The following is an 18169-nucleotide window of genomic DNA, read 5'->3' on the forward strand; positions in this document are numbered from 1 at the left end:
CTCCTTCTGCTCCGCATCCTTTATCTTCATCTTCAGCTATCAATGAGCTCCGGCTGGCTGTATCGGCAGACACGGCAGAAGCTTTTGAGAGGGGCTGTGGATGGAGAGACCGGGCCTTGAAGCTCCAAAGACTTCGCCTCTGCCATGGACTGAGCAGGGGGCTGGAGCTACCATGGCTCTGCCCATTTATCACATGAAAACAAAGAAGTGGAGCAATAGCGATGCAGCAATAAAACTGCCACCACATTTGCAAAGCTAAGCAGGGTCCGGTCTGGTTTCAAATTGGATGGGGGACCACGTGTTGAGATTCCTGCTTTACAAGGGGTTGAGCTGGATGACCATCAGGGTTCCTCCCAAAGCTACAATTCTGTGATTCTCTGATTTTATTTCAAGCAGGCCAATCTAAAACTCGAACTCGCAGCCCTGACTGGGAAGCACTGCCCGACCCACCTGCAAAGTGGGACTAATACCTTGCAAGGTTGGTCTAAGGCAGGGCTCAGGTGCCTCAAACCCACAGGGGCTGGATGTGCCCCCCAACTCTATCTGCTCACCCCCTCTCTAAGTTACACTGCCTTCTAGCAGACCTCCCTTGAGTGTTTTTGCCTGCCTGGAATATATCCTTGAACTCTGATGCTGCCCCTTGCTTCCCAGGACAGAGAGGGGAATGTGAGCATGTGTAGAAACTAGCCTGCTGTCCAGAGGTAAATTTTGCATTCATTACCTGGCCCACCAATGGCATCTGGCCCCCAGATAGTTACTCAGAATGGAATGTGGCCCTTGGCCTGAGAAAAGTCTTATCCCTGCTGCAAGATCCCCCTTTGAATCCTCTGTCTCACCGTATCCCAACCCAGAGCATTCCAGATGTTGTCAAACTCCAACACCCATCATCCCTGACCATTGGGCATGCTGGCTGGTGATGACGGGAGCTGGATCTGGAGAGCCCCAGGATGGGGAAAGACTGCACTATTTAGTTGTATGGAGCATGTATACACTTCTACCTTTCCGGCTGAGCTCACTGCCTCTCTGTATATTGACACTGTTTGCAACTTGGTTTGGGAAAAGCAAGAAGCGGTTGCATTCTCAAATGTTTGGCCTCAGAAATAAATGGAGGAAATAAAATGGTGGATAGCAGGGGAAACTGTACAACTGAGCTGGTTCGGAGGAGAAGGTAGTATGATTGCCTTAAGGCACACACACACCCCTTACACCATCAGTTAATAAGTTTCATTTAAAGGCAGAGAAAGAGAAGGAGAGAAACTTCTGCTTACTGATTCGCTGCTTAATTGCAGACTCCACATCCGGGTGGAGGAGCAACTCCCCATCCAAAAGCAATATTGTATCTGGTTCCTGTGGGATCCATTCCACTGCCGACGGATCTCTCCAGGCCTCCTCATTGTCTTAACTTATTACCCAAGCAGAGAATGAATAAACAACTTAACTGAGATCGTTCTCCCTCTCCCCACCCCCCAAATAACATGACTCAGAAGATTGTATTACTCATCACGAACCTGGTGCCTCCGCTCCCCTTCAAACGCTTTTGGAATTGTTTGCGGCTAATAAGTCCTTCCCCCAGGAAGTTATTGTTCTGTGCGGGAAAATCCTCTTGATGTTCTTTAGATGTAACGGTACAAGTGTTCAGGCAACAATCCCATTGAAAGTACATGTGATTGTGATGGGTGAGTCCTAAGACTATAAGGCGTGGTGCTGGATTAGACCAGTGGCCCATTGAGCCCAGCATCTTGTTCTCCCAGTGGCCAGTGGAAAACCTGAAACAGGACCTGAGTACAAGAGTAATCTCCCCTTGTGTGGTTTCTTACAACCCGTATTCAGAAACATTGCTGTCTCCAACTGTGGAGGCAGACCCAGCCATCATGGCTGCTAGCCTCAATAGCCCTCTCCTCCATGAATTTGCTTAATCCTCTTTTAAAGGCATCTGGGTTTTTGACCATCAATGCCTCCTGGAGGTGCGAGTTCCATAGTTATGCGCTGCGCAAAAAAGTTGCATCTTGTTCTCTATCATGAATCTCCCCATATTGAGCATCACCATCATCAATTTTTATTTATACCCCGCCCTTCCTGGTTCAAAAACCAGGCTCAGGGCAGCTAACAACAAATTTAAACCACTTTAAAACACTGAATTATAAAAGCATGAAATACAGTATAAAAACATGAATAACAATAAAAATCAAAAATCAATTAGATAATCCCCAGGGCTAGCTGGTTGAATTGGTCCTACTTGGGCCAGCGAGGAGGTCAGGGGAGAATTAGCTGTGGGGTCTCAGAGCGGGTGATCTTCATAAACAGGGAGGGGGAAGGAAGAGAAGGGAAATAAAAGAACAGGCTGAATTCAAATTAAAGGTCAGGCAGAATAGTTCTGTCTTACAGGCCTGATGGAAGGAGATTAAATCCTGCAGGGCCCTGGTCTCATGGGACAGAGCATTCCACCAGGTCGGAGCCATCACTAAAAAGGCCCTGGCCCTGGTGGAGGATAGTCTGACTTCCTTAGGGCCCGGGACCTCTAAACTATGGTTATTCATGGACCTCAAGGTCCTCTGCGGGGCAGACCAGGAGAGGCGGTTCCGTAGATACAAAGTGATATCAATGAGTTCTAGTGTTAGCAGAAAGGGAGAAATTTGTGGACATCCGATTCAGGCATCTGGTTGGCCACTGTGAGAACAGAATGCTGGACTAGATAGACCCTTGGGCTGTTCCTGCAGGCTCTTTTTGTGTCCCTAATGTTCGTAACAGAGAGAGAGGTGAAGTCTGCAGGCAGCAAAATGCCTAGAGATGGCCCTTCACAATGCCACAGATGTTATGGCACCAAGCTTGCTTGCTGCCAAACAGGAGCCACACTCGAAAGAGAGAGAAAAGAGACTCACGTAGAATGTGATCCAAGTTGGGTCATTGTCTCCCTCTTACACCCTCTGAAGAGTCAACATCTTCTGGTGCCAGGGATCTGTAATACCACCTCCTTCTGGGGTGGGGCTTGGTAGTTCCACCACCCTCAGAGGTAGCAGCCTAAGAAAAGATAGTATTCTGTGGCAGCCCCTAGACTGCAGAATTCCCTTCCCACAAAGGTGTGTCTGGCACCTTTGCCTTCTAGTTTTCCTCAAATGCTGAAGAGCCAGCTCTTTCACACCTGAGTCAAATCATTTATTAGGACCTGCCCTCATTCCTGTAATCTGTTTCACCTGATGTGAATATTGCATTGCTGTAAACTGCCCTGAAGGCTCACAGTGAGGGGATAGGACTCAGCAAAGTGTGGCCTCGCCTTTTAAAAAAGAAAAAAGGGCATCTTGCAGCTGCTCAAAAATACCCTCAGTTAAAGAGCTCAAAAACTGCCAACTTCTCCCAAGAGAGGCTTCATCTTCTGCTGCTGTTTGTGGTTTGCCTTATTATCATTGGTTTAACATACTGCGGGATGTCATTTCTGGTCCGCAGCTCAGTGACCTTTGCAAGTCTGCCTCCATCCATCAAGGAATTTTCGTAAGTAAATAGCCAAAAGATCCCACTCCACTCCACTTTACTCTAGATGTTCAACATTTGTGGAGTGCGGAGGACATATTTTTCCTCCCCTCTTTCTAAATCACACATATCAAAGCAGAAGGCAGCACCTTCTTCCTCTTTGCTTTGTATCTACTAAGGAATACCAAACTTCCTTTTGGGGGGGAATTAAGGTAAAAAGTTGCTAAGCACAGCTTGTATCCTTTAATGCAGAGATAAGCAAATTTCTCGCTTGCTGGGGGTACTTATTGAAATCCCAATATCTACCAACCAGAGCTGAGTGCAAAAGACATACAGTTCAAAAAGAGCACCTCTGAGCACATCCAGACTTCTTTTTCAGTAAAGGTAAAGCTAAAGGGACCCCTGACCATTAGGTCCAGTCGTGACCGACTCTGGGGTTGCAGCACTCATCTCGCTTTACAGGCCAAGGGAGCCAGCGTACAGCTTCCGGGTCATGTGGCCAGCATGACTGAGCTGCTTCTTGTGAACCAGAGCAGCGCATGGAAATGCCGTTTACCTTCCCGCCGGAGCGGTACCTATTTATCTACTTGCACTTTGACATGCTTTCAAACTGCCACTTTGGCAGGAGCAGGGACCGAGCAATGGGAGCTCACCCCGTTGCGGGGATTCGAACCGCCGACCTTCTGATCAGCAAGTCCTAGGCTCTGTGGTTTAACCCACAGCACCACCCACGTCCTGCTCTCACACAAAAAGTCCATTCCAGGTTTTCAAGTGCTGTTGCAATCCACAGGGAAAAGCTTGGGATATGCCCAAACCACGTGTTGAAATCAGTGGGGCATAGAATAAGGGCTTCCTTCTGACTGGATCATGCCCAACACAGCAACCGAAAAATGAAGACTTAACGCCCCACCATCCCAAAACTTATTGAGCAATACAGAATCAAAGAGAGGAACTAACAGCTTGCCATCTTATATACTAATAGCAAATCTTATATACTAATAGCAAACTCATTCAACAGGTGTCAAAATGGCACCATCAACACATGAGAAGAAGGTATTGGGATTTGGGGGGAGGGGAAGAATATACAACAAACAAAAATATACAAGAAAACACAACAAACACGGGGAAGAAAGGCTAAGGTTGGGGCAAGAGAGCCACTCAATAGCTCAGTGTGGGCATGAAATGCCTATTGTTTGTGATGGTGATGGGTTGGTGGCAAGGGGTGGAATGGAATGCCCTGGCAGTGGCGTAGTGTGGGGGGTGCAGGGGGGGCGGCCGCATCGGGTGCAACACCTGGGGGTTAGGGTTAGGGGGCGCAAATCCATGGGTTAGGGGGCACAAATTACTTGCCTTGCCCCGGGTGCTGACAACCCACGCTACGCCACTGTGCCCTGGCAAAGGGCATGGCTAGCTAGCTGGCTTCCTGAACAGGAAGACTCTATGCCAGGGGTAGACCTAAGGCCCGGGGGCTGGATGCAGCCCAATTGCCTTCTCAATCCGGCCCGTGGACAGTCCGGGAATCAGAGTGTTTTTACATGAGTAGAATGTTTGCTTTTATTTCAAATGCATCTCTAGGTTATTTGTGGGGCATAGGAATTGGTTCATTTTTTCCTTCAAAATATAGTCCAGCCCACCACATGGTCTGAGGGACGTGGACCGGCCCATGGCCGAAAAAGGTTGCTAACCCCTGCTCTACGCTGAAAGCTTTTCATAAATGGAGCAAAACCAAAACTGGCAGGTTTATCCATCCCTATCAAAAGCCAGGAGTTGTGCAAGTCCAAAGAGGACACCAGGGTCAGGAGGTCAGTTGTACATACAAAGGCCAATCTCAACAGGAAGTCCATTATAGTCCTTCCTGTCTTGAAGGACCCAGTGACCAGGCTAGGGGCAGGGGGAGATTCCAGAGTTTGCAGACGCTTCACTGCCAGGAAGACACTCCACATCTTGTGGTGAGCTTCCAGATTGCTGAAAGTTCCCAATCCTAGCCCAACACAAGTCTGACCACAGACATAAAGTAGAATACTAGCTGAGTTAAGAAAGGTCTAAAATAGTTTTACAATGTTCTCATATATCCCTTAGGAACCCAAAACAGCAAGGGATTTCTTGGGCTACTCTGAAGGGCTGGGGTTTCTTTACAAGAGCTGGAGGACTATGTTGTCCTCAATATTTGCTTTATTTACAAATATCAAAGCTGAGCTGAGAGGATACAAAATGCTCTTAAAAGCAGAAGGCATTGCATCCAGGGCTGCTGTGCCCTGCTTTCTGCTAACACCAGCTAGACCAGCCTTTGTCAACCTGGTGCCCTACAGAAGTTTGGGGCAGCTCTGTTCTTCTTCATCATCACCATCACCACCACCACCAAGTAATCATCATCTCCTCTGCTGCACAGGCTCATTGAGGCAGAGTAGTGAGCCCAGGAAAAAATGCACAGAGGTTTGCTGCTCTCGACTATCCAGCATAAAATGCGGAAGATTAAAACAAATGCCGGGGGAAGAAATTATATGCTAAATTTCAGCTTGACGCGATTTGAAATGGCTGAGCCCTTAAGCCCTGGAAGTTAGGATTTTAAGAACACATAATGAGGGCGGGGAAAGGATACTGTAATAAAATGCAAAGTATAGCTTTACAGAGGTATTCTTTAAAATTAAAAAAAAAAAAGACGAAAGGAGCTGAGCCCGCTAGCGACCGATTTTCAAATATCGGTATCATTACCTTCTGATTACATCCTTCTTTTTATTAGAAATGCAAAATATTAAAAGCATTACAGTGGGAGAGGAACATGAATTTCCCTGCAATTGATGCCTCCCAGCTCATTCTCTTGTTCCTATCTCGTAAGACCAGCCACACAAAATTGAAAATATATGTTGCGGGGGGCAGGGGGCGGCGGAGAGAACAGGATCACAGAACCATAGAATTGTGTTGGAAGGGACCCAGAAGCAAATCTAGTCTAACCTCCTGCAATGCTGGAATCGCAGCTAAAGAATTTAGTAGACCAGCCCCATCCCAGCTTAATGTCAAGAAAGCCTACATTCATTCTGCAACCTGCCAGCATCTAGAGGCCACCCCTCTGGCTCCCCCACCATAGCGCATCCCTCAAAATTGATGGGCTGAGGATGCATCTCTTGGTGCTAAAGGCAGTACGGTGTAGTGGTTAGAGTGTTGAAAGGTGGCATATAAATGTAATAAATAAATAAATAAAAGATGATGATGATGATGATGATGATAATACCCCGCCCATCTGGCAGGGTTTCCCCAGCCACTCTGGGCAGCTTCCAACAAAACCACAATAAAACATGAAACATTAAAAACTTCCCTGAACAGGGCTGCCTTCAGATATCTTCCTAAAAGTCAGATACAGTGGTACCTCTGGTTAAGAACTTAATTCGTCCCGGAGGTCCGTTCTTAACCTGAAACTGTTCTTAACCTGAGGTACCACTTTAGCTAATGGGGCCTCCTGCTGCCACCGCACAATTTCTGTTCTCATCCTGAAGCAAAGTTCTTAACCCGAGGTACTACTTCCTGGTTAGTGGAGTCTGTAGCCCGAAGCATCTGTAACTCAAGGTACCACTGTAGATGTTTATTTCCTTGACATCTGGTGGGAGGGAGTTCCACAGGGCAGGTGCCACTACCAAGAAGGCCCTCTGCCTGCTTCCCTGTAACTTTGCTTCTCATAGTGAGGGAACCGCCAGAAGGTCCTTGGAGCTAGACCTCAGTGTCTGGGCTGAACAATGGGGGTGGAGACATTCTTTCAGGTATACTGGGCCGAGGCCGTTTAGGGTTATTAAACCGCTTCTTAAAAAAACATCTTTAGATGCGGCCACGATGGCCAATTATTGCCCAGTCTCAAATCTTCCATTCTTGGGCAAGGTGATTGAGCGAGTGGTTGCTGAACAACTCCAGGCACGCCTGGAAGAAGCGGACCATTTGGATCCCTTCCAGTCGGGATTCAGGCATCATCATGGGACTGAAACTGCCTTGGTCGCACTGGTTGATGATCTCCGGCGGGCTAGGGACAAAGGTGAGAGCTGTTTCCTAGTTCTGCTGGATCTCTCAGCGGCGTTTGATACCATCGACCATAACATCCTTCTGGACCGTCTTGAGGGGCTGGGAGCTGGGGGTACTGTCATACAGTGGTTCCGCTCCTTCCTCCTAGGCCGTGTTCAGAAAGTGGTGGGGGGGGATGAGTGTTCAGACCCCTGGGCTCTCACTTGTGGGGTGCCTCAGGGTTCTGTCCTCTCCCCCATGCTTTTCAACATTTACATGCAGCCACTGGGAGAGATCATCAGGAGGTTTGGGCTGGGTGTTCATCAGTATGCGGATGATACCCAGCTCTACCTCTCTTTTAAATCAGAACCAGTGAAGGCGGTGAAGGTCCTGTGTGAGTGTCTGGAGGCGGTTGGAGGATGGATGGCGGCTAACAGATTGAGGTTGAATCCTGACAAGACAGAAGTACTGTTTTGGGGGGACAGGAGGCGGGCAGGTGTGGAGGATTCCCTGGTCCTGAATGGGGTAACTGTGCCCCTGAAGGACCAGGTGTGCAGCCTGGGAGTCATTTTGGACTCACAGCTGTCCATGGAGGCACAGGTCAAATCTGTATCCAGGGCAGCTGTTTACCAGCTCCATCTGGTACATAGGCTGAGACCCTATCTGCCTGCAGACTGTCTCGCCAGAGTGGTGCATGCTCTGGTTATCTCCCGCTTGGACTACTGCAATGCGCTCTACGTGGGGCTACCTTTGAAGGTGACCCAGAAACTACAACTAATCCAGAACGCAGCAGCTAGACTGGTGACTGGGAGCGGCCGCCGAGACCATATAACACCGGTCTTGAAAGACCTACATTGGCTCCCAGTACGTTTCCGAGCACAATTCAAAGTGTTGGTGCTGACCTTTAAAGCCCTAAACGGCCTCGGTCCAGTATATCTGAAGAAGCGTCTCCTCCCCCATCGTTCTACCCAGACACTGAGGTCCAGCTCCGACAGCCTTGTGGCGGTTCCCTCACTGCGAGAGGCCAAGTTACAGGGAACTAGGCAGAGGGCCTTCTCGGTAGTGGCGCCCGCCCTGTGGAACGCCCTCCCATCAGATGTCAAAGCGATAAACAACTACCTGACATTCAGAAGACATCTGAAGGCAGCCCTGTTCAGGGAAGTTTTTAATATGTGACATTTTAGTGTATTTTCATCTTTGTTGGAAGCCGCCCAGAGTGGCTGGGGAAACCCAGCCAGATGGGTGGGGTACAAATAACAAATTATTATTATTATTATTATTATTATTATTATTATTATTATTATGTTTCAAAGTCAGCACCAACACATTGAATTGTGCTCGGAAACATACTAGGAGCCAATGCAGGTCTTTCAAGACCGGTGTTATGTGGTCTCTCTGGGAAGAGAACATCACTAGAATCTTGCCTCTGACTTTCCAAATTGGGGTGGTGTCCTATCAGCATTTGTTAATAACCCCTAAAGCCTGGGGGTGCGTGTCACTTCCATTTGATCGATACAACATTGCGGGTCACATGTCTGAGCCCACCTGGCTGCCACGGAACAGCGGCCGGCAAATACTGCCGTTTGACAGAATTGCAGATATTCATAATGAAAAAATATTGTTCTAACCAAGAGGGAATTAAAAAACAACAAGAATCCAATCTTGAAGAGCCGGGCAGGAAATGAAATAAACATCTTGGAGATTAGACGGGGGCTGTGCATGTGATGCACCTAATCTCTCTCCCTGCTATGGCAGGGATCTTCTCCATTGTACAATTTCCCTTATTGACTCGGTTCGTTTCCGTAGCACCGAGCGATGGAGATTTTAGTGTGTGCATGCCCCCCACAAACGGTGATGTAGCCTTACAGGGAAACCAGAATATTTTGGGTTCCTTCTCTCTCGGAGTGAGGTCACAGCAGCCAAGTGCAATCTGCCTTGATGTTCTCCTGCGTAACGGCACTGCTGTTTTCTTGTGTCATTCCTTCTCAGTTCAGTAGGACACCTTTGGATTGTGGCCTTAATGGAAATCCCTTCACAAATTAATAAAGCACCACAGGGAGCTGTAGTAGTTCAGGGATGGCTGATACCTACAGGCAGCCTGCCAAGCAAAGAGACCTGCCATAGGTTACACAAAGAGTTGGTGGCACAGCCAAGTGCTTCTACCTGCTTCTTGCCCCCCTTATCTTCCTCCTCATACGATCTTTTTTCCACCATTTGGGCTCCTGCCATTATGCATTAGCCTTCCGCTTACCGACATTTAGCTTGGCTTTCAATCCGTGCCGACGTGCTCCTCGCCCGAGCCAATCTTAAATTGATTTCTTTCCCCCACTCTGAAGGAAGATTTTCGTGAGATACAATATGAAACGCCTTTCTAAAAATAAAAATAAAAAAAAATCCATAGACACGATGACAATCTCCCAGGTAAATAACAGCGTCGACAGCGTGCTGCCACAATGTAGGACAAGCGCTCCTGATTTCTGATAACTCTGAAAAGATATCCGGGCCCTTGAAATGGGGTTACGCCAGGAGTGGCTGATGATCAAAGCCAAAATGAATTGAATCCTGTTGTTGAATAGTCTCTGGGTGCTCAAATATGTGATGAATCTTTGATTTCCCAGGATATTTCCAGGGCTGTGATGTTTATGATCAGTTAGGCTAAAAAAAGATGACTTTATTCGATTAAATTGGGTGGCAGATTCCACCCCCCCAATAAAGAAATCATCATTTCTAATACAAATGCTTTTAAGAACTACAGCTGACAAACGCCTTCTTCTCTTTCATAGGAGATGGTGCTAACTATAGCACAGGTGTGCCTAGTCTGAAAACAATGAGGGGATCCTTCTGGGTTTAGAATTATTGTTTGTTATCTCTCTCTCTCTCTCTCTCTCTCTCTCTCTCTCTCTCTCTCTGTGTGTGTGTGTGTGTGTGTGGGGTAAGGAAACAAGTGAGGAGAAGATTCTAACACACAAGTGGAGGAAAACTCATTGAATGCAATTGAACACTGACCTTGAGGACTCATCATTGAGTCTACCTAGTGGCCATGAAGGCAGCATAGAAGGCATACTTTGCTGCCTCCATTGTATCCTCATTGTGTTGTCCTGCGGAGCTTTTCTGCGTAGTGTGGGGCCTTTTGGGTCCAGAGGAGGTGACAGAACCAATGATAGTTCACTGTGACTTGTTCTCAAATTGCTTGCATCCACCAGGACCTTGACGCCACTGTTACAGCAGATGAATATCAAGAGGTGTCAAGTCTTGTTATGCTGAACGAGTTCAGTGGCCAGTAGCCATCAATAGCCCTCTCCTCCAGGAATTTGTCCAATCCTCTTTTAATACTGTCAAGACTGGTGGCCATCACAGTTTCCTGTGGGAGGGAGTTCCACAGTCTAACTCTACGCTGCATGAAGGAGGACTTTCTTTTTTCTGTCCTGAATCTTCTGACTTTCCATTTCATTGGATGCCCACAAGCTTCTCCCTCTCCTATAACACTAGTTGAAATGAATTGTTACTCAAACAGCTATTGGCATCAGCAGGTGGCCAGCATCTCAGAAACCGGAGTTCTTGATTAAACATCCTAGGCTTGAGTCCAGGTATCAGATTCCCATTGAATGTCCCAATTGCCATGCACATTCCTTTTATATAACAACAATTAGGAGTGTAGCAGGCTTTCTAGTCAGACTAATCAGAGATGTTGGGAATGCGCCGAAAATCGTTCAAGGAGGACTCCTAGGAATATGAAGTAATGCTAGTGAAACCTTGAAACAGAAGATACTCAGAAGAGGAGGAAATTCTTGCAGCAAGGGAACACACAAATGAGTACAGGGTAGGCATAAATGGGATCCTCACAGTTCCATTAGCAAGAAGCCACCTTACCCATCAATACCTCATTAGTTTGAGGATAGAGGAAACATCAGCACTTGACATATTTGGACAGCTCTATTTGCAGAAACATAACCCACACTTTCAAATGAATTTATTCTGTGTTACCCTGGAAGCAACTGCAAAGCAGCTACTGGATGGGCCTGGCGTGGGGGGTTATGTATTTGTTAAGAATGCAGCCCCACATTGTGATGGCTCCAAGCCTGTAGGAAGCCAACCTTCGACCAAACCCTCAGGAGGGATGGTTGACGGGATGGGAGGTGGGTGGGTGTGGGGGAATCCCTGGTCCTGAATGGGGTAACTGTGCCCCTGAAGGACCAGGTACACAGCCTGGGAGTCATTTTGGACTCACAGCTGTCCATGGAGACGCAGGTCAATTCTGTGTCCAGAGCAGCTGTTTACCAGCTCCATCTGGTATGCAGGTTGAGACCCTACCTGCCCGAGGACTGTCTTGCAAGCGTCGTGCATGCTCTAGTTATCCCTCGCTTGGACTACTGGAATGTGCTCCACATGGGGCTACCTTTGAAGATGACCCGGAAACTACAACTAATCCAGAATGCGGCAACTAGACTGGTGACTGGGGGCGGCCGCCGAGACCACATAACACCAGTCTTAAAAGATCTACATTGGCTCCCAGTACGTTTCCGAGCACAATTCAAAGTGTTGGTGCTGACCTTTAAAACCCTAAACGGCCTCAGCCCAGTATACCTGAAGGAGCGTCTCCACCCCCATCGTTCAGCCTGGACACTGAGGTCCAGCGCCAAGAGCCTTCTGGTGGTTCCCTCGCTGCGAGAAGTGAGGTTACAGGGAACCAGGCAGAGGGCCTTCTCGGTAGTGGCACCCACCCTGTAGAATGCCCTCCCACCAGATGTCAAGGAAATAAACATCTACACTGATACCTTGAGTTATAGACACTTCAGGTTACAGCCTCCGCTAGAAGGTTACAGGGAACCAGGCAGAGGTTACAGGGAACCAGGCAGAGGTTACAGGGAACCAGGCAGAGGGCCTTCTCGGCAGTGGCACCTGCCCTGTGGAACACCATCCCATCAGATGTCAAAGCGAAAAACAACTACCAGACTTTTAGAAGACATCTGCAGGCAGCCCTGTTTAGGGAAGCTTTTAATGTTTAACAGACTACTGTGTTTTAATATTTTGTTGGAAGCTGCCCAGAGTGGCTGGGGAAACCCAGCCAGATGGGCGGGGATATAAATAATAGATGATGATGATGATGATGATGATGATGATGATGATGATGATGATTAAAAGGGCTGGGGAAGTTAAGCCTGCAGAAGAAAAGATCAAGGGGAGATATGCTGGGCTGACCTCAAATAAATGAAGGGCTACCACAGAGAAGATGGATTGGCTTGTTCTATGTTGGTCCAGACAGGAGTGTTGTGAAAACTGCAGGGGAGAAGACTTCGGCTCAACCACAGGAGAAACTTCTTGATGGTGCAAGTGGTTTGATGGTGGAATAGGCTGCCTCATGAGGAGATGGGCTCTCCCCACTGGAGGTCTTGAAGCAGAAGTTGAATGCTAGGAGGGATGCTGTGTAGCACCCTATACTGCAGAACAGGAGATCAGGGGTAGACAATGTGGTTCCCTCCAGATGTTGTTGGACTACAGTGCCACCCATGACTTTCAGCCAAGCTGGTTGCCACTCAATAATATCCAGAAGACACCACATTGGACCAGATGGTCTCCAAGGTCCAGTTCCATTTTATTATCCCCTGCCCTGCCCCAAAGCACATAGTTATAGTGATGGCCACCAATTTAGGTGGTTCCAAAAGAGGACTGGGTAAATTCATGGCGGAATGGCTAGGCTGATTGTTTCCCTGATTTGCTCTGCCTTGCATCCTGCTTCTTCAAAATTCTGGTATAACATGAGGATTTTTCACAATTAGTTCTGGAACCAGAGCACAAGCAATTTGCTTTGGAGTTCAGTGACACCAGTTCATTTGCAGGTGTCACCTTCGCAGTACTGATGTGCCTTGATCAAACACCTGCAAACCAAAACCAAAAACCCCAACGAACAGAAAGCAACTTTGATGTGCTCCATATGTATGGTTGCATGAAAATTCTGTTTGAGGGGGTGGGGATGCTTTACAGATGTTCCTGTGTGTTCCCATTGTGAGGGGATAAAGTCACCCACACAAAAGAATCTGGATATAATTGTAAGTATGGATGGACACATCATGATTTCTTTTCTGCAATGTTTTCATCAGCACAGGGACATTAGTCATTTAGATATGGAGGGGGGAGAGGAGACATAAAGAGGTGAACTGCGGGAACTAAAACCTGCAGCAAAACTATGTCAACAGCACTGGGAACAAAATCTAAAATGTGTATTCAGAAATTGTGTTGTTTTGGTTTTTTAATGCTTTTAAGCTCATATTCACCCTATATACAGAATGGGCACTATTGCAGACACTGCATAATATCTATTCTATATTTGTAAATTGATATTTTAGTGTAACAGCACCTGTTATTGTTCTTATCTTTTTGCAAACTACTTTGAGGAGTTTTTAAACAATCAAGTGGTGTATACATTTTGTGAATTGAATAAATAAACACATACATAAAATAAAACCGTCAAGACTTGCTAATGCATCAGCTCCGTTTAGAAGGGGTGGGAATGTAATTCTGGACCATTTCAGAAGCATCTCTACTTTATTCTAGTTTAGAATAAGGAACACTCTTGCCCTCTGGGATCATCAACTCAGATCCATTTTACACAGTCTTAATTAACACCTTTTGTCTGGGAGAGAAAAGCTTTATTTTGCTTCACACCCCAAATTCCTCCTTGCGGTTTCCTAGTCTTCTCCCCCACCCTTTCCTCATCCAACACAATCAAGGAAAGACCTTTTCAGAGCCAGCTGGCCCACCCGTTGAATGAATGGTGCATTTGTCCCAGACTTCATCCCCTCAACAAATGCAAAAAAGCTCTTCTCTGCAGCCACACAGAAGAAGATTCTAATTTCCCTAATGTTCAGAGGCAAATCTCCGAGTACCAGATCCAAACGGTACTCCAGACCAACTCACAACCACTATTGTTTTCTCATTTTTTTTATACTTAATGATTCACATCATTAATCCTAAAATGGCAGTTCGCAGAGCAGTATACCTTAGTTTTAACACCAACTGAAAAGCAGGGATTTTCACACTTAATCTTAGCTGAAAGGCTGAGAAGTTATTGAAAACCAACGATTCTGCATGCCGGGAGAAGTCTAGAAAGCTATAATAAGAGGCTAAAAAGTGAATAGAGTGTCCCTGCACTATATAGAGCTTCTTCACTAGAAGCATAGATATAAGAGCTGGGGCACGTGGCTGGCCAGAAATAGGCATTTTATTGGGGGTAGGATGGCTCATGCCTTTCTCCTACCATATTGCAGCACTCATGGAAATTGATGAATGTCTCACCCAAAGAACGTGTCCTAGCCTAGACACCGCATGGAGTGCTGACTGGAACTGATGAGAGTTGGAATCTAGGAACACCTGGGAGACAGCAGGTTTGGTATGCCTGGTACATTGCTTTGGAAAATTTTTATGTGAAAAGGATCTTGGGGTCTTAGTGGTCCACAAGCTGAACATGAGTCAACAGTGTGATGCAGCAGCATAGAAAGCTAATGCTATTTTAGGCTGCATCAACAGAAGCCTAATGTCCGGATCAAGGGAAGTAATAGTACCACTCTATTCTGCCTTGGTCAGACCACACCTGGAATATTGTGTTCAGTTCTGGGTGCCACAATTTAAGAAGGATGTTGATAAGCTGGAACGTGTTCAGAGGAGGGCAACCAAGATGATCAAGGGTCTGGAAACCAAGCTTCCTGAGGAACAGCTGAGGGAGCTGGGTATGTTTATCCTGAAAAAGAGGAGACTCAGAAGACATAGGATAGCCACCTTCAAATATCTCAAGGATTGTCACATGGAAGAAGGTGCAAGCTTGTTGTTTCCTGCTCTGGAAGATAGGACATGAACCAATGGAGTCAGGTTACAAGAAAGAAGATTCCAACCAAACATCAGGAAGAACTTTTTGGCAGAGCTGTTTGGTTCCCTTTGAACATGGTAGATTCTCCTTCCTTGGAAGTTTTTAAGTATGAGGTCGGATGGCCATCTGTCATGGATGTAATAGTTGAAGAAGAGGAAGAAGAGGAGGAGGAGAGTTTGGATTTGATATCCCGCTTTATCACTACCCAAAGAAGTCTCAAAGCAGCTAACCATCTCCTTTCCCTTCCTCCCCCACAACAAACACTCTGTGAGGTGAGTGGGGCTGAGAGACTTCAGAGAAGTGTGACTTGCCCAAGGTCACCCAGCAGCTGCATGAGGAGGAGCGGGAAAGCGAACCCGGTTCACCAGATTACAAGTCCATTGCTCTTAACCACTACACCACACTGCATTGCAGAGGGTTGGACTAGATTACCCTTGGGATCCCTTTCAGGTGTACAGTTCTATGATTTTGTGATTCTATGTATATTGTTGACTATCTGGATTCTACTTTGGAGAGAATTTAGGCTGGGAAGCAGAATTAAAAGAGAGGAGGAGGATCTCTGAGTCAGCGAGTCCATTTCACTCCACTGTGTGTGTTCTCCTACTTCATTCTGAGCCAACGTTTGTTCCAGCAACAAGTTCACTTTTTCCCCTTTCACTCCTTTAACTCCCAAAAGCAAACAAAGCATGTGCCAATATCTTCAATTATGTGACAACTGGACACGCTGCAAAATCCATTGTCCCTGACCCCGCGGGTCACATTTCAAAAGTGGCTTTAGCGATCGTTCAGTAGCGGCGTTTTGCTTCGGATCACTTGCTGAAATGCCAACACCGCTCTCAGACAATTTAACCAACGGGATAGTTAATCCTTTTCTTCATCATCTAATGTGGTCAAGTGATGCCTCCATGGATGCGCATCGTGTAGCTCTGCTGGGATTAAATATCACTTCAGTCGGTATTGATAGTCATCAGACAACACAGCTTGATTGTTTGACTAAGCAAGGCCCAAGTATTGTCTTACGGGTTAATCATTAGCAGTGCCTTGTGCAGCAGAGTATGATAACAAGGCAAGGGGACGGTGTGAGGTTCACATTAATTCTAGCCAGGAATCTGACCTCTGAATACCAGTTCCTGGGAAACATACACAGAGAGCTGTCGCTTGATTGTGTCTTGTTTGCGGGTTTCCCAATGGCATCTGGTCATAAGTGTAACTAGGCTCCATGGCATCCTTTGAAATGAGCTGTATTGGTGCCCACATCCCTTGTGCCCTTCACTAGAGTCAGGAACTTCCTCTGCAGCCATCAGTGAACCACATGTCTGAAGCAGCGCAGGAGGGCAGTCCTAGAGCCGTTTTGGCTCCCAAACTGACCAAATGTTTTCTCTGCAAAGTCAAAGGAAAATGGAAAAGCCTCCCCATTGTCTTTTCATTCGCAAAACCTGTCTTCAGGGTATATCTGTGTATGAATGGGGTGAGCCTGTGGCCTGGCTCAGGAACTGGGTATTTGTTTCTACGAAAGACTGGCCAGGCTCCCCAGGGTAATCATTAACAGGTAACTTGCCAGGCGGGAGATAAACAAGGCACTCAGATTTCTGCTGTAGACCGACCTTTCTGTGATGTAGGTATGATATGTCTGGGGGGTGGTCTTGAGCTACCCCCCTTCTGTGATGTATGTATGATGTTTCTGGGGGTGGTCTTGGACTCCAGGGCAGGGAATTTAAAATGTTTATATAAGGGCAGGCACACCTTTGTTCTGGGTCCTCCTCCTTCTCCTGCGTGAGAGGGGAGCACCCTGTTGCAACAGTTCAATAAAGATCAGGCTTACGAGCTGCTTTGCTTCTCAGTATTCTCTGCTTGGCCTCTGTTATTTTCTCCGACCGATGGAGAACCTGCAAAGGACTCTATAAGGGCTCTTGTGTCCCCCATAAGGGAATAAAGGCAGATTTGTGTTTATTACACCTCCAAGCCCCACTGGGCACTCTGTTCACACTTCTGATAGCCCCATCTGCTGACTGGGGAGGGGCTTCCACAGGCCTTCCACCCATGCCAGCAGCTGGATTCCACTGTCAAGACACCCAGAGGAGCCTGCATGTGTCACCTGGTCACCCAGAGTAGTAGAAGAGTGAGCAGGCTACTAGCCACTGAAAGCCAGAGTGAGGAGGTGCAATTTTTGGCAGGGGCTAACCTGCCCAGGGCTAACCTGCATCTGGTCAGCCACTGTCTGAACAGGATCATAGAATCACAGAACTGTAGAATTGGAAGGGATCCCAAGGGTCATCTTGTCCAACCCACTGCAATCTCAACATGTGGTCCCCCATCCAGTCTGAAACCACAGCAGACCCTGCTTAGCTTTGCAAAGCTTCCATGCCAGATGGGCATCCAAAGCTCTGCTCAAAAACCCCCACCAAAGGACAGTCCACCACCTCCTGAGGGATAGCGTTCCACTGTCAAACAGCTCTTACCGTAAGAAAGTTATTCCAGGTGTTTAATGCTGGGCTTAGATGGGCTTGATCCATCCGACTCCACTTATGTTCTTAACTGGACTATAAAATTCAGAGAAGTGCAAATTTCGAAGGAGAGCCGTGGTTTCATTTGCACACTTATTCGGAAACTACGAATTAGCCAGCCGAACTGAATTTCTTTCCCCATCCATACTGACTCAGATAGCTCTTTCGCTGGTGGAATTTATCCAAGAGAAATCAAATTAAACATCCACCTTGAATACATTCTCCAGGAAACCCAGAATGGAAATGGAGGACGTATCACTTTCCTGCCTCTCCACCTGTGGCGCTTCCCAAGTGTGAAATCCACATTTGGATTTGTTACGCAGGTTTCTGATTTTATAGCATTCGGTTCAGAGCC

At 47.0% G+C, this 18169-nt stretch overlaps 2 protein-coding genes across 6 annotated transcripts in view; one reads left to right on the plus strand and one right to left on the minus strand.

Annotated features, from left to right (window-relative positions):
• ELFN1 (extracellular leucine rich repeat and fibronectin type III domain containing 1) overlaps positions 1-18169 on the minus strand; it is a 248652-nt gene that overhangs the window by 176492 nt on the left and 53991 nt on the right. The window contains exon 2 of one of the 5 annotated variants that reach the window (XM_083474724.1): positions 2880-3018. The exons of the other annotated variants lie outside the window; for them this stretch is intronic. The gene's annotated coding sequence lies outside the window, so the exon portion shown is untranslated. The remainder of the gene's footprint in view (positions 1-2879; positions 3019-18169) is intronic. 5 annotated transcript variants of the gene reach the window in all.
• The window catches only part of PSMG3 (proteasome assembly chaperone 3), a 340750-nt gene that overhangs the window by 132180 nt on the left and 190401 nt on the right, over positions 1-18169 (plus strand). The gene's annotated exons all lie outside the window — the stretch shown is intronic.

Source organism: Podarcis liolepis (assembly GCF_965112155.1).
Source record: "Podarcis liolepis genome assembly, chromosome: 14".
Lineage (NCBI taxonomy): Eukaryota > Metazoa > Chordata > Lepidosauria > Squamata > Lacertidae > Podarcis > Podarcis liolepis.